This window comes from Primulina eburnea, chromosome 18, assembly GCF_022965805.1.
Source record: "Primulina eburnea isolate SZY01 chromosome 18, ASM2296580v1, whole genome shotgun sequence".
In the NCBI taxonomy this organism is placed as follows: Eukaryota; Viridiplantae; Streptophyta; class Magnoliopsida; order Lamiales; family Gesneriaceae; genus Primulina; species Primulina eburnea.
The window spans coordinates 25,286,037-25,301,620 of NC_133118.1; positions in this window are offsets into that span (position 1 = coordinate 25,286,037).

Consider the following 15,584-nt stretch of genomic DNA (forward strand, 5'->3'; position numbering starts at 1 on the left):
CTGTTATAAAATGAGCCTTCCTTGTTTGTTTTTAGTATCCCAAAATCAAAAGCTTTTCAGCTTTGATAAAAAGAGAGTGCATAGAAAAAAGAGTGTATGTTTTTCTTGAGTGCGGGAATTCTCTTTTGTGAGTTAGAGAAAATATTTTCTTGGTATACTCGGGGTTGGGATCGTGAGATATTGAGTGTATTGGTGTATACACTTGTTGTAATATTTCTTCCGGTTATAAAAGTTGCAGTGCTCCGTGGACGTAGCCTATATTAGGTGAACCACGTAAATCTTTGTGTTCTTGTTGGTTGTTTTCTTCCGCAAATTTTTCGGCACTATATTATCATCGTGATCGGTATCGCTTCGGGGTAATTCCCCAACACGAATGTAGTATCCCGATGCCTAATTTGAGTTAATTATTGGATTAAATATTATTTCGGTGGGATCGGAAGGACCGAACAGGGTTCGGATCGTCCGATCAGGGTTCGGATCGTCCGAAGACAGGTGGCTGGACACGTGGAAGACATGCAAGGTTCGGATCGTCCGATCAGGGTTCGGATCGTCCGAAGACAGGTGGCTGGACACGTGGAAGACATGCAGGATTCGGATCGTCCGATCAGGGTTCGGATCGTCCGAAGTGTGCCGGATCGGATCGTCCGAAGTGGATCGGATCTACCGATCGTTGTCTATAAATAGAGGCGCGAGGCTTCATTTGTTACTCGCCAATTCCGAGTGTTCCAGAGCGTTTTAGTCGTTTCTGATGGGTTTCTAGTCTTTTCCCGAGGTTTAGGCACTAGCGGGGAGCTACTGGTTTTGTAGCGGAGTTGTGCTCTAGTTGGGAGCTAGCGGCATCAGTGGGCTGACTACGGACGCAGGCTTGATTCTAGGGCTGATTGCTAGGATCTACTGGTTTGAGGTACGAAAGTACTATCCGAGATAGCAGGATTGAGTATACTTTGCCATGTGTTGCATGTTTATATGTTGCATTATTATCTGTCATATGATGCATGGTTTATTATGCGGCATTTGCATAATCATGTTGAGCCTGATTATCTTTGAGATAGCCTGTTGAGAGGGTGCTCAGCCCTCGTTTGTTGTGGATGGTTGGACCCCGTTGGCCGACGGTGGTCAGGTCACCGGTATATCCACAGGTTTATTTTGGTATGGGAGCCACCTCCTGGTGCGACGGCGCAGAGTGCTACATACCTTGACGTCATTTACCTGAGCAGTATTTCGTTATACCCAGATCCTGGTATCCAGTACATTTTGCATACATGCATGTCATAGTCTTGTATACTCATGCTTTCGGTGCTGAGCGTTTTATGCTCACGTCCTCGGTTTATCTCTGTTTTGGACACCCTATTCGATGGGGCAGGTCTCAGGTTGGACGGTCCAGGAGGGAGTGGACAGGGAGCTGGCAGAGGTTGACTTGTAGTTATTGGTATTCGTTCTTGGTATTTAGTTCGATCTGGTTGTTTAAGTATTTTGTACTTACAGACTCGATTGGGTTGTATTACTGTTTTTCCGCTGTATTACCTGATTCAGTTTTAAATGTTAATTTTGCATGCTTAAGTTCTGATTAGTAGGTGATTCTGGAACGGGTCACTACATTTATGGTATCAGAGCATGCATTAAGATTTTGGGATTAGAACTGTTCTTTTGGGTTTAATCTCTGGCAACTTTTGTAGCTAAGAGATGTCTGGTTTTGACGACGATGCTAGTAGTCATGGCAGCATTGGACGCTGGGGAGACCGCGACGATCGGGAGCGTCGTCGAGAGCATCGAGAACGTCGTCAACACCGTCGTGATGAGCCTCGGAGTTTTAGTATGCATCGGTTCTTGCAGATGGGGCCGAAACCTCTTTCGGGCGGTGAGACTCCGGATGTTGCGGAGAACTGGCTTGAGAGGATGGAGATCTGCTTCAAGACTTTTCAGTGCTCGGCGGAACAGCAGATTGATACCCTTGATTTCTTGCTGGAGGGTGGTGCGCGCAAGTGGTGGAGGTCTACCTCTGCACCGATAGTTCAGCGACAGGGTCGAGTTCTTTGGGCCGATTTCCGAGCCGCTTTCATGCTGCTTTACTTTCCGCCAGCCCTTCTGCAGACCAAGGCGATTGAGTTGATCAATCTGAAGCAGGGAAGTTTGTCTGTTGATGAGTATCAGCAGAAGTTCTTTGAGTTGCTTCCGTATGTTCCACATGTCAGTGACAATGCTAGGGCCAAGTATAACCATTTTCTCTAGGGCCTCAATCAGGAGATTTTTGATCGGGTTGTTGTCTGCGATGATCCGACATCGTATGAGGGCCTTGTGAACCGTTGTCGCCAGGCTGAGGGCAGTTTGCTGAGAGGTCGAGCCATGCAGTCTGCTCGTCCTACTAGTTCTTTGGGTCCCCGCGCCCAAGCATTCAAGAAGGCTGGATCTACTTCTTCTTCCTCTGGATCTGGAGGAGTTCACCATTTTGGGAAGAAGAAGGGCCCGTGTCAGCATTGCGGGAAGGATCATCCGACGGAGCGTTGTCGCAAAGTTGCGGGTGCTTGTTACAAATGCGGTGAAATGGGCCATATGAAGAGAGACTGTCCACAGACGGGCGGAGGATCAGGATCTGGTTCTCAGGCTTCAGTTCATCAGAGGCCACAGCAGGGACAGTCTACTCAGGGTTCTAACCTCCGACCGCGTACTCAAGGGCAGGTCTTTGCTCTTAACCAGGATCAGGCTGCTGAGGAGAACGACAGAGTTATCGCAGGTGTTTTTTTATTATGTGGATTACCTGCTTACGTTCTCATTGATACTGGTGCATCACATTCATTCATATCTGCGAGATTTGCTAAGCGTCATGCATTACCTTTCACTTCTTTGGACGTTGTGGTATCTGTTTCCACACCGATGGGTCATTCGGTGCTAGCTAAACGTCTAGTTTTGGGTTGTCCTCTAGAGTTTGAGGGTAATGTTTTAACTGCTAATTTGATGATTCTTGCGATGGAGGATTCTGATTGCATTCTGGGAATAGATGTGCTGACTGTGTTTAGAGCTACTGTGAACTGTTATCAGAAGTTTGTGCAGTTTCGTCCAGTTGAGGGCGACAGTTGGTTTTTCTATGGAGAGGGAGCGCGACCCCCGATGCCTGTGGTTTCTGCTCTGAAAGCCTGTCGTGCTTTAGAGTCGGGCGGGGAAGGCTACCTTATCTATGCTATTGATTCGTCCGCAGATAGTGTCGGTATCAGCGACATTCCAGTGGTTTGCGATTTTCCGGATGTTTTTCCCGAGGAGATTCCTGGTTTTCCTCCCGTTCGGGAAGTGGATTTCGGCATTGATTTAGTGCCAGGCACGGCACCAATCTCTAGAGCTCCTTATCGTTTAGCTCCATCAGAGATGCAAGAATTGAAACAGCAGTTGCAGGATCTTCTTGACAAAGGGTATATTCGACCCAGTGTGTCCCCGTGGGGAGCACCAGTTCTTTTTGTCAAAAAGAAGGATGGTTCTATGCGGCTCTGCATAGATTATCGGCAGTTGAATCGTGCTACGATAAAGAATAAGTATCCGTTGCCACGGATTGATGATTTATTTGACCAACTGCAAGGTACCTCTGTGTATTCCAAGATTGATTTAAGGTCTGGTTATCATCAGCTTCGGGTTCATCAGGGAGATATATCGAAGACTGCATTCAGGACCCGGTATGGGCATTATGAGTTTCTGGTTATGCCTTTTGGGGTGACGAATGCACCAGCAGTTTTTATGGATCTGATGAATCGGGTTTTTCGGGAATTCTTGGATAAGTTTGTTGTGGTGTTTATAGATGATATCTTAATCTATTCGCATGATCAGCAAGAACACGTACAACACTTAAGGATTATTTTACAGACACTTCGCGAGAATCAGCTTTATGCGAAGTTGAGTAAATGTGAGTTTTGGATTGACAGGGTTGTATTCCTTGGTCATGTCATTTCTAGCAAGGGAGTTTCAGTTGACCCGAGCAAGGTGGAAGCGGTATTGAACTGGTCGCGTCCGACGACAGTAGCCGAGATCCGCAGTTTTCTGGGATTGGCTGGGTATTATCGCCGTTTCATTGTCAACTTCTCTCAGGTTGCTAAGCCACTCACTCAGCTCACTCGGAAAGATGTTTCATTTGAGTGGACATCAGAGTGCGAAGAGAGTTTCTTGGAACTTCGCAGACGTTTGACATCTGCGCCTATTTTGGCTTTACCGTCTGGATCTGGTGGTTTCAGTGTTTACACCGATGCCTCTTTACAGGGACTAGGGTGTGTTCTGATGCAGAATGAGCATGTAATTGCTTATGCGTCGAGACAGTTGAAGCCTCATGAGGAAAACTATCCTGTTCATGATCTGGAATTAGCAGCGATCGTTTTTGCTTTGAAAATCTGGCGCCATTATCTGTATGGTGAGCGATTTGAGATTTTCACTGATCATAAGAGTTTGAAGTATCTGTTCACTCAGGCTGAGTTGAACATGCGTCAGCGTCGTTGGATGGATCTACTCAAGGATTATGATTGTGAGATCAAGTATCATCCAGGATCTGCGAATCTCACGGCCGATGCTCTTAGTCGCAAGGTGAGATTGTCTGCTCTTCAGACTTGTGCTGTATCTGAGATTATTCAGGATTTCTGTTCGATGGGATTCAATTGTAAACATCGGAAGGGAACGGAGAGTATCCGTGTAGCTACTATTTTGTCTGAGCCAGTTTTGTATTATCGGATTAGAGATGCTCAGATGTCTGATTCTAAGATTCAGAGATTAGCTCGGTTGGCTGATGGAGATAATACTTCTGGATTCCACTATCAGTCCAAGGGTCTTTTGTGCTTATCTGGTCGTGTTGTTGTACCGGAAGATGACACTTTGAGGGAGGAGATTTTATCCCAGGCTCATCGTAGCAAGTTGAGTGTTCATCCGGGGAGCAACAAGATGTATAAGGATTTGAGGACTCGATTTTGGTGGAAAGGTATGAAACGTAATGTCCATCAGTATGTCTCCAAGTGCCTAGTCTGTCAGCAGGTGAAGGCTGAGTATCGACGACCTGGAGGTTTGTTGCAGAATCTTCCTATTCCGGAGTGGAAGTGGGAGCATATCACGATGGACTTCGTGACTCACTTGCCTATGTCTGTGGGGAATAGAGATGCTATCTGGGTGGTAGTGGATCGGCTTACTAAGTCTGCCCATTTTCTTCCGTATAACAGAGATTTCACTTTCGATCGGATGGCACGGTTGTACATTCAAGAGATTGTACGGTTTCATGGTGTGCCCGTGAGTATCGTTAGTGACAGAGATCCTCGATTTACATCTAGATTTTGGGGCAGCTTTCAGCAAGCCTTGGGCACTACCTTGAGTTTGAGTACTGCATATCACCCAGAGACTGACGGTCAGTCAGAGAGGACTATTCGTACTCTTGAGGATATGTTGAGATCTTGTGTGATGGATTTCGGGCCAGCTTGGCAGGATCATCTGCCACTGATAGAGTTTGCATACAACAACATTTTTCATAGGAGTATTGGTATGTCTCCGTTTGAAGCATTGTATGGTCGACGTTGTCGTACTCCTCTGTTCTGGGAGGAAGTCGGAGAACGACAGGTCGAGGGTCCAGAATTGATTCAGCAGGCCATGGACAAAATTCTTGTGATCAAACAGCGGATTAAGACTGCTCAGGATCGACAAGCGAGTTATGCGAACACCAAGCGCAGACCTCTTCATTTTGATGCAGGCGAGAAAGTGTTTCTCAAGGTATCACCTTTTAGGAGGATTCTGAGATTTGGACTCAAGGGTAAGCTATCTCCGAGATTCATTGGTCCTTTTGAGATCTTAGAATGTGTGGGAGATTTGGCCTACAGATTAGCTTTGCCACCGTATCTGTCTAGTGTTCACAATGTGTTTCATGTGTCTTTGTTGAGACGATACGTAGCGGATGAGTCTCATGTTTTGCATCCGACAGAAGTTCAGCTGAATCCGGATTTGTCTTTTGTGGAAAAACCGGTTTCGATAGACCGGAAGGATAAGGTACTGCGGAATAAGACTATTCCTCTTGTCTTAGTGCAGTGGCAGCGCCGAGGTACTGAAGAAGCTACTTGGGAACTAGAGAGTCGCATGCGGTCAGAGCATCCAGAGTTGTTCTAGTTGTAGTATTTTCAGTTATGATTGTAATTTCAGTTGTACTTTCAGTTGTAATTCATTCTTAAGTTGAATGTATTGTTGTTCAGAATTGTCATTTTTCAGACTCGATTTCGCGGACGAAATCCTTTTTAGGGGGGGAGAATGTAGTATCCCGATGCCTAATTTGAGTTAATTATTGGATTAAATATTATTTCCATGGGATCGGAAGGACCGAACAGGGTTCGGATCGTCCGATCAGGGTTCGGATCGTCCGAAGACAGGTGGCTGGACACGTGGAAGACATGCAAGGTTCGGATCGTCCGATCAGGGTTCGGATCGTCCGAAGACAGGTGGCTGGACACGTGGAAGACATGCAGGATTCGGATCGTCCGATCAGGGTTCGGATCGTCCGAAGTGTGCCGGATCGGATCGTCCGAAGTGGATCGGATCTACCGATCGTTGTCTATAAATAGAGGCGCGAGGCTTCATTTGTTACTCGCCAATTCCGAGTGTTCCAGAGCGTTTTAGTCGTTTCTGATGGGTTTCTAGTCTTTTCCCGAGGTTTAGGCACTAGCGGGGAGCTACTGGTTTTGTAGCGGAGTTGTGCTCTAGTTGGGAGCTAGCGGCATCAGTGGGCTGACTACGGACGTAGGCTTGATTCTAGGGCTGATTGCTAGGATCTACTGGTTTGAGGTACGAAAGTACTATCCGAGATAGCAGGATTGAGTATACTTTGCCATGTGTTGCATGTTTATATGTTGTATTATTATCTGTCATATGATGCATGGTTTATTATGCGGCATTTGCATAATCATGTTGAGCCTGATTATCTTTGAGATAGCCTGTTGAGAGGGTGCTCAGCCCTCGTTTGTTGTGGATGGTTGGACCCCGTTGGCCGACGGTGGTCAGGTCACCGGTATATCCACAGGTTTATTTTGGTATGGGAGCCACCTCCTGGTGCGACGACGCAGAGTGCTACATACCTTGACGTCATTTACCTGAGCAGTATTTCGTTATACCCAGATCCTAGTATCCAGTACATTTTGCATACATGCATGTCATAGTCTTGTATACTCATGCTTTCGGTGCTGAGCGTTTTATGCTCACGTCCTCGGTTTATCTCTGTTTTGGACACCCTATTCGATGGGGCAGGTCTCAGGTTGGACGGTCCAGGAGGGAGTGGACAGGGAGCTGGCAGAGGTTGACTTGTAGTTATTGGTATTCGTTCTTGGTATTTAGTTCGATCTGGTTGTTTAAGTATTTTGTACTTACAGATTCGATTGGGTTGTATTACTGTTTTTCCGCTGTATTACCTGATTCAGTTTTAAATGTTAATTTTGCATGCTTAAGTTCTGATTAGTAGGTGATTCTGGAACGGGTCACTACAACGAAGTTGAAATGGGATAGTGACTTCACCACTTCATCCACATGGATAAGAAAGATTTTTGGGAGATCTACATCTTTGGCGATGGGGAAGATGGTGTTTCTGTATTCAAATGTTGAGACCGGTATTCTTGACCACCAATCTGAATTGTAGGTTCCTTAGTAGAAGGAATTTGAGGAATTTCTTCCACATTAGTGGATATCTCAACCTTTTGAATCTCTGGTTGCAAACCATCCCGATTCTTGCAAATAAAAAAAACAATAGAAATGTCCTATTCTTCAGCCTCTGGAAGCTCATACTTTTGTCCTATCAGCTTAACGTTCATGGTGTAAGAAAAATATGACACATATCAGAAAGGAAGAAGAACAGACGTGTAGGAAATGGCGACGGCCATTGCCTACAACTTTTGACGAAAACTTTTGACAAACGTGCTCAACTTCAGAAATTGAGATACGTACACGTTTCTTCTTCTAATATTCAGACTCCCTATTTTTCTCGTTGATGGTATGAGATGCCTATAAATAGAGACGATTGAGGTCCTTAAGCACACACACCTCATAAGAAATATACACCATCTAAAGAGATCGTGCAGTGCTTAGAAGGCTTCAACCGAGAAGAAAATCAAAGAAATCAAAACTTTCAATGGTCGGAGGTAATACTAAGCTTCCGCATATATTTTATCATGTTTATATACACGTAAAACATGATTTTGAGAAAAATCTCTAACATTTGGTATCAGAGCCGTGATACTTCTGCCTTGAAAATTGTTTTTCAATTTATGAAATTTGCGTAAGAAACTTACCTGAAAATTTGTCCTCGGTAGCCTCTTGAACTTGAAGTTCTTCTTTGAAATTAAATAATTTGTAGATTTGCTTTCTGATATTTTTACGAAACGAGAAATTTTGAGAGAGACTTTGGAACAAAATATTCAGAAAGTTTGAAGAAGATGAAGTAAAATATTCGTTCCGAATTACTTTATTCTGATAACGAGCATGGCCCTTATGGTTGAAATTTTCAAATTGTACGTAGACAATCACGTGAAGGAATTAAATGACCTGCTGCAGTGCAATGATAATGCATTATTTGTTATTATTATTATTAAATAAATAATAATTAATAATAATAATAATAATATATATATATATATATATATATATATATGTGTGTGTGTGTGTGTGTGTGTGTGTGTGGGCTTCCGTGGTTGACCCAATTATTTGGTCAATTTTTTTTTATTTTAAATTATTTATTATTTTAATAATAATACAATAATTTTAATTTGAGAATAAACTTAAAGTTCAAGTTGTGAAATTTTCAATACAAATTAAATTTGCGTGTTACATTAAATATTATAGATATTTTTGGACACACAAATTTAATATCATGTTTGCATTTATTTTGAAGTTTTTTTTTAAATGTAAATTGTATTGAAAAATATTTTGGAAAAACAATATTCACATTGTATTCATATCAAATTATATTAAGTTGTTTATAATTTGAAATGAACATATCAAGTAAGATATGAATATAATAAAATATTTCAGATATTCACAAATGAACAAATAATCCTCACTTTATCACTACTCTGATAAAAGAGAAAAACTGATGAGGAGCCCACATTTTATGTAAATGTGATCCTCACTTTATCACTACTCTGATTGAAGAGAAAAACTGATGGGGAATGTAATTGTTCATATTAAGTAAAAATATGAATATAAAATTATTTAATATGAAAAATTTTGGCTTATAAAGATTCACATAAATGTGGATAATTAAGTTGAATAATAATTATAAGGTGTTGTAAGAAAACATGATCCGAGGGAGTTCTTCATAGATCGGTTTAAACTGCCTTGACTAGCCACTGGTCTCCCTGATGAACATTGCTCTGTCTAGGAGTTGGGTATTTAAAGGGCCTTAGCACTACCTATCTTTCCTGGGAGCACTCTTGGAAAGTGTTGATTGCGAAAAAAATTATTATATAAAACATTAAGTAAAGCCAAAATTTTGTCCAGTGAACCGTATAATTTTAAATAATTGAGGAATAGCCACAACATCCTTAATTATGAAAAATTATGCATTAAGTGGATTTGGATCACATAATGGACATAAATTGTAATTAATTATATAAACATAATAAAATTTACCCCACAGGGATTTTTATTATATTTATATAACTAATTAAGTTAAAATATCAAATTATATTTTTCTTAATTTACCCACAGGAGTTAAGGAAAATACATTTTGATAGATAAAGTTACAGAAAATCTTATTGAATTAAAATTTTAGCCCACAGGCAAATTTTATGTCACTAGATTTTTAAAACATGAATTACATTGGTAAAACATGATATTGTCTCAAAATTTTAAGCATGTGATATTTTGTGCAATTATGCAACCTGCGACTTTTTCTGATATGAAATGTGACATTCCCGATCTAAAGGGCGATAATTATAAGATATGGAAAGAAAGAATTCTTCTTCAATTAGGGTGGATGGATATTGATTATGCTATACGGAAAGACGAACCATCTGCTATCACTGAAACCAGCATTCCTGATGATGTTGATCTTTATGAAAAATAGGAGCGATCTAATCGACTCTGCGTAAAGTTTATAAAGACCAAAATCTCTGCTGGTATGCGTGGTTCTGTCGATCAGCATAATAATGTCAAAGAATTACTGAAGGCTATTGATGAACAGTTTCAGTCTTCAGATAAGGCTCTTGCAAGCACCCTAATTATGGAATTCTCTTCATTAAGGCTCATCAGTGTGAGAGGTGTGCGAGAGCACATAATGAAAATGCGGGATATAGCGGCTCGGCTAAAGACACTTGAAGTCGAAATGTCTGAAACTTTTCTTGTGCACTATATTTTATGCACTCTTCCACAACAATATGGACCCTTCAAAATTTCCTACAACACACATAAGGATAAATGGTCGATTAATGAATTAATGATCATGTGTGTTCAAGAGGAAGGAAGGTTGTTGATGGAAACAAGTGATAATGTTTTTATGACCACACAAGGAAAGTATAAAAAGCAAGGCAAAGTCAAGGAAAAAGGGAAAGGAATAATTCCACCTCAACCTGACATTAAGAAAGAATCCAAGTGTTTCTTCTGTAAAAAGACGGGACACATAAAGAAGGATTGCAATAAATTTAAAGATTGGCTTGAAAAGAAAGGTATTCCTACTTCATTTGTCTGTTATGAATCTAATATGGTTAATATGATTTATAACACATGGTGGATTGATTCCGGTTCTACAATCCATGTTACAAATACCTTGCAGGGTATCCAAAACTTAAGGAAGCCAATAGAAAATGAGCGAAACATCTATTCAGGAAACAAGATGTCTTCGCATGTGGAGGCTATTGGGACTTGCTGCCTAGCGTTGAATAGTGGTTATATTTTAAAATTGGAAAAGACCTTTTATGTTTCTAGTTTTTCTAGGAATTTAATTTCAGTATCAAAACTTGTACCTTTTGGTTATTCCTTTCAGTTTTTGGATAAATCAATAAATTTGTTTTATAAATCAAATCTTATTGGAAATGGTATAATGGTTGATGGTTTTTTCTCTATTTATTTACAAAATAATAACACCACTATGCATGTTCAAGGAGGTATTAAAAGATGTGTTATAAATGAAGATTCTTCTATATTGTGGCACAGGAGATTGGGACACATCTCCATAGAGAGAATTAAAAGATTAGTAAATAATGGAGTACTCAGTACTTTAGATTTTACTAATTTTGAGACTTGTGTGGATTGCATTAAGGGAAAGCAGACCAATAAGTCTAAAAAAGGTGCCAAGAGGAGTACGGAAATATTAGAAATCATACATTCAGATATATGTTGTCCAGATATGGACATGCAAAGTCCGAAATACTTCATCTCCTTCATTGATGATTATTCACGATACATGTATATCTACATGCTTCATAATAAAAACGAATCACTAGAAGCCTTTAAGGTTTTTAAGGCTGAAGTGGAGAAGCAATGTGGAAAACATATTAAGATCGTGAGAACTGATAGAGGTGGAGAATATTATGGTAGATACACTGAGAATGGACAAGCACCTGGTCCGTTTGCGAAGTTTCTCCAAGAACATGGGATTGTTGCCCAATATACTATGCCTGGTTCTCCGGACCAAAATGGCGTAGCTGAAAGGAGAAACCGAACATTATTGGACATGGTGAGGAGCATGTTAAGTAGCTCCAAACTTCCTAAATCCTTGTGGACTGAAGCTCTTAAGACAACTGTGTATATATTAAACCGAGTTCCAACTAAGGCCGTCCCAAAGACGCCATTTGAGTTATTTAAAGGTTGGAAACCGAGTTTGCAACATATACGCGTTTGGGGTTGTCCTTCAGAAATAAGAGTTTACAACCCACATGAAAAGAAACTGGACCCAAGAACTATAAGTGGATATTTCATTGGGTATGCCGAAAAATCCAAAGGGTACAGATTCTATTGTCCATCTCACAACACTAGAATTGTGGAATCAAGAAGTGCAAAATTTCTTGAGAATGATTTGATTAGTGGGAGTGATCATTCAAATGATATAATTCTTGAGAATGATTACATTAATGAACAACCCTCTTATTCAAATGACTGATTGGTCGTTATTCACACCCCTCAAGACCAAATGGGTGTTAGACAACCAGTTACTGAAGTTCCACAAATTGCTGATGAAAATCCAGTGGATCAAGTTGTTAATGAAGAACAACAAGAAATTGTTGATCAACCAAACAACCTAAGGAGATCTACTAGAATAAGAAGATCAGCTATATCTAGTGATTATGTTGTGTATTTACAAGAATCGGACTTTAACATCGGAGCCGAAAATGATCCTGAAACGTTTTCGCAAGCCATGAGTTGTAATGAGTCAAAACTATGGTTTAATGCTATGAAAGAAGAGATGAATTCTATGGCAGTTAATGGAGTCTGGGATCTTGTTCAGTTGCCTAATGGTGTAAAAGCCATTGGATGTAAATGGGTCTTCAAAACAAAGAAAGACTCATTAGGCAACATTGAAAGGTATAAAGCAAGACTTGTTGCTAAAGGATTCACTCAGCAGGAAGGAATCGACTACAAGGAGACTTTTTCTCCTGTATCTAAGAAAGATTCTCTTCGTATCATTCTAGCATTAGTTGCACATTTTGAGTTAGATTTGCAACAAATGGATGTGAAAACAGCTTTTCTCAATGGAGAACTAGAGGAAGAGGTTTATATGAAACAACCTGAAGGATTCTTGATAGGATCGGTTAACTCAAGGTGAAAGTGTTTAGAAGGGGGGGTTGAATAAACACTTGCTAAATTAAAACTTCTTCGAAAGGTTGGGTTCAGTTTTGTTACAAACTGACTCAAGTATCTCGTCGGTCGATAACAATCAGTTAAACTGAATAAAACAGTTGCGGAAAACTAATTGACTGAAAGATAGAATGGATAACTGAAAGTAAATAACACAGGAAATGTTTCTGGATGTTCGGAGACTTGAATAACTCCTACGTCACCCCTTCTATCACAAAGATAGGATATTCACTAAAAGACTTTGATCAAATACAATAACGTGTACTGACCCACTTCAGTTTGGACTTATCTATTGCCAAAACTGAAACTCTTAGTTAACAACTCTTTTACAGATCACAACTGATCTTAGCACAACTTGTACAATTTATCGAAGATTACAAAGTGCTTTTTCTAGCTCAAAACGTAGCCTGAATGCTACTGATAAAACTGATAAGCTTGAGCTTTGATTTGACGAAGTTGAGAGAATATTTTCGCAGAGTAACAGCAAGTAAAATGAGTAGTTCAGAATCGGTAGTTCTTCAGCTGCTCTCTTCGACTATTTATAGGCTTCTGTCAACGGTAACATTTATTTGAATAACAGCCATTGTTTGCCACGTCGATATTCTCTGACAGATCGTACACTGCAACTTTCTGAAATGCGGCGTTCCACTACTACTGTTGCAGTTAGACTGTACTATATGTCGGTTGTCGCGAACACACTTTACTGATCGATGGTTGAGGCGCTTAAATAATAGCTGAACGATCAGTTACGTAACCAGTTAGTAACTTCAATGCGTAAATCAGTTGCTTGATTCAGTTACTTGGTTCAGTTGGGTAATTTGTCAAACTCCGGAATAAGATTTCCAACAATTTCCCCCTTTATGGTGTTTGACAAAACTTAGTAACATAGGAAATAGTAACTGACTCCATTGTAAATAACATAAACTGAATAGATTCTCATAACTGAATCATACAATAAACAAGAGATTTAGGCTTCTCTCTGTTTCTTCAGTAGTTCTTTCAGTTCATCCCTGATTAGCTCTTTCAGTTCTTCCCCCTTTTTGTCAAACAGGGCTACTTGAACTGATAATCTCTGCACGTGATTTGATAGAACGGAGATGGAGGTAGAAAAATTTTCGATTGAAGTCTGGACGAGCAGCTGTAGCGCATCCATTTTTCTGGACATAAGTGTCTGAACTGCATCAACTTTACTGTTAGAAGATTTCTGAGAAGTAGTAATACAAGCAGCTATTCCTTTGAATTTTTGAACTTCGAGGACTGCTGCACATAATAAACGAATGTCCGCCTGTATTTCAGTCAATTGCTCTTTATTGAATTCATGAGACTGATCTTGTTTCAAGGTGTGGGACAGCTGAGTGTTTTGCATATTCGTCATTGCTGTCACCATTTTGTTCATGTTATTCTGCATATTTTGGATCTCTTTAAGAACTAGATCCATGTCTGAGACTTCTGGAGGATGAGAGAAATCTGATCCTTTTGTAGCTTGATCAAAAATGATCAACGATTTATCAGTCTTGTCCATCTCATGAGAAATATTGACATCAGTTGTAGCAATCTCTGCCTGTACTGAATGAGGTGAAGAGAGAATTTGAAGAGTAGGCGATCCAGTGGTCTCTACAACTGGTACCTCTTTAGATTGATCAGTTTCGGTAACTGGCACTTCAGTTGGAGATAACTTCTCAGCAGATACATCTAGCTGAGCTAATGTAGAATCTTTTGGAATAGAGTGATCAACGGAGTGATCAACTGAATCAGTTCTAAGAGCATCCTTCGGAGATTCTTGCATTACTGTCTGGATTATTTCATCGATGGTGGCAAAAGAGAGATCAGCCTCAGAGTATAGTTGTTTTTCAGCAGCTGGTGAAGTCTGAACTGGCAGTTCAGTTGAAAGAAAAACCTATTCAGTGTTTATAGTTTGCTGCTGTGGTTCCTCAGTCACCATCTCTGTATTGCTTTCATCATCAGCAGACGTGCCTTTGTGAAACACCAATTCCTGAACTAATTCCCAAAATTTGATTTGAGATTGGATTCCGATTAGATCAGTATCCAGCTGAGTGATCACGGCTCTATCGGAATAAGCAGTTGGATCAGTGGGAGTGTAGTTCTTTTTCAGAGATTCCAAAATCTGAGCCAACTTCTTGGCCCTTACTTGATCAAAGAAATAATTCCTGCGATGCAGAGCCTGGACAATTGTAGCTGCCTTGACAGTTTTGAGAACGATGTCTTCCAACTTAATAAATTTGTCCAGTTGGGACTTTTTCTTCAGTTGTTTAGCAAAAACTTCTGTCCTGAAGGCTGTCCAGCTATCATATGCCACAAGTTGTGTAGCAGCAAAATCATTGACTTGTTCCCATACAAGATCAATGTGAGTTTGAATGGAGTTGGTGGGTCTGGGTTTTTCAATCAGCTTCTCTTTTCCCTTGTCTGAACTTAATATATGAGGAATATCAAGTCCAGTATTCGTTGTTTCAACTCTTTCAATAATTGAAATACCCTTTGGCCTAGCCTGGGCTAATACAGCAGGGGTCTTGACCTTAGTCTGAGGAGCTTTGATCAAGACTGATTTTTCAGTTTGGCCCGGAATAACCACTTTTAAGGGCACTGCTTCAATGGGCTTTTGAGTACTTGAAGAAGGAGTCTTTTCAGCAAGAACATTGACCTCAAATTTTGCTGGTTTGGACTTACGAGTCCTTGGTTTCTTTGATATTGTAGGTGAAGGAGTTTCCTCGGACTCAGATTCAGTTATTATCAGTTTTCTCTTAACTGATTTCGATTGAGCCAAAGACTTGGCCTTCTTAACTGATTTTGGAGCA